This window comes from Heloderma suspectum, chromosome 17 (assembly GCF_057233095.1).
Source record: "Heloderma suspectum isolate Gila_16-S chromosome 17, 16-S_ref, whole genome shotgun sequence".
NCBI lineage: Eukaryota > Metazoa > Chordata > Lepidosauria > Squamata > Helodermatidae > Heloderma > Heloderma suspectum.
The window spans coordinates 1320890-1323030 of NC_139474.1; positions in this window are offsets into that span (position 1 = coordinate 1320890).

A 2141-nucleotide genomic window follows, 5' to 3' on the forward strand; every position below is an offset into this window, starting at 1 on the left:
CAAAAGTGATACTGAGTAGTGAGACGTTTTGTTTACCAGCCACATCTTCAGGTTGCATTTCCAACTTCATATGTACCTGAGGTTATCATCCTTTTCTGCATTCCACGCTTCCAGTCTAGCTGGATTAGTTATTTAGTTTATGGCACAGAGGCTAGGAATTAAGCATGTTTGTGACAGTGCTGCTGAGAGCATAATGTAGGCTTCTAATTCAGGATCCAATAGCATAAACAATCTGAATAATTACAACTTCCATTACTGAAAACAAATCCAGTTCCTAGCTCTCAGGTTTGTGAAGAAATGCCTGAATGTGCACTGGCAGTTTCTGCTAAAAGGCTTAGACTGAGTGGGTGAAGAAACCTCAGCCTGTGAGCCAAGCGTCCACATCCAGGTGCCTCAGTCCAGATCTCTGGGCTCTCCCTAAACCATGCCTCATTGCAGCAGCCCAGAACCCCACTGGCCCCACTCCACATTCTTATTTTCTTCATCCTGCTCTGTTCCCCAAGTACAAAGTCAATGGAGGGAAACCTGCAGAAGTTGGGGGTGCAGGGTGGAGAATGCCTGGATCACAATCTCCCTCCCCAATTGTGCACTGAACCAAGGTAGGAGCCACATCTGTAACTCAACCCACTTTCAGCTCTGGCTGCGCCCATTGCTGGAAGGTGGACCACAAGTAGGATGTGAGCTCAAGAGTACCTCCTTGCCCATGTTCCCCAGCAACTGGTGTACAGAGACATACCACCTGATACTGGAGGCAGCCCACGGCCATCAGAACTAGTAGCCATTGATCGCCTTCTCCATGAATTTGTCCAATCCCCTTTCGAAGCCACATGCTGTGGTAGCAAATCCATAGTGTATGGTGCACCATGTGAAGCCCTTTTATCTCTCCTGAATCTCCCAACATAGAATTTGGAATCTCCAAGATGTTGCTTGCATGGCTTCAAAGAGGGATCGGACATTCGAGGAGGAGAGGGCCATTGACAACTGCCTCCAGTCTCAGAGGCAGCATGCCTCTGCATGCCAGTTGCTGGGGAATTCGGGCAGGAGGGGGCTCTTGTGGACATGTCCTATTTGTGGGCTTCCAATGGGCGGCTGGATTGTGAGCTGTTGTGTCATGCAGCGCGGGTTGTGAGCCAGGAAGACCCCCACTTCAGCTGTTATTTCTGCCATAAGAGTATTACCTCTTAGCGCACCCCCACCCCACACAACAGGAGGAGTAACCATGGTGCACAGCAACCCTGTCAGGCTTATTATTGTATTTATTCATTTGTATCGTTTGTGTCATTTCTCTACCTAAAGGCACGCAAGGCACCAAGTAACATTGAAACTATTGTGTCACGTATGTACATAGAGCCATGTGAGTTGGCTTTTGTTTTTAACATTTTCCTCCGCCACTCCCCCAAAATGCCGGTTGCTATTTATTCACATTTTACCGATGGGGCGGCGGGCTTGCCCAAGACCACAGGAGGAGGCTGTAGCAAGAGGGGAGAGAAGAAACCAGATCACAGTTGCGCCTTGGATTTCCCAGGGAGATGGACTGCCTGTCCCCGCCAGCTCAGGGGCTCAGGCTGCCTCCGTTTAATACAGTCAGGATCTGTGCCAGCGTCATTTAGGGCGCAATCCTATGCAGGTTTAGACAGAAGAAGGTAGGACTTTTTTTCTGTGTAAACCTGCACAGGATTGCGCCCAACGTGCCATTCCAACTTTTTCCATAGGGTGGTCCTGTTTTCAGTTTTCCGGAAGACATCCTGTGACCCTTAGCAGGCTGCAAGAGACGAGGAATTTCAACAGGAGCCTCTTCAAGGATTTACCGGCTGAACTTCAGCCTGTTGTGCGGCTGTCAATAGCCCAAGGACTCTACCTACCGGTTGCTGGCAAGCTGCCTCGGTACTGTTTCGATAAGGAATGATATAAATATCGTCATATAATACAATTGTATCAGTATAACACAACAGGAGCTCTGGCACAGAGAAACACGAGTGGCGACCACCTGGGGCAGCCCCCTCCAGCCACTGCCCCCCCCGGCCGTAACGCGAGCCTCGGCGACTCGGGCAGAGTCCGTCGGCCCCCGTGACGCGCCCAGGTGAGGCGCAGGGGAAGGGCCGGGCGCAGCCCTTACCTGTCTGACCGGCACAACAGCCGGA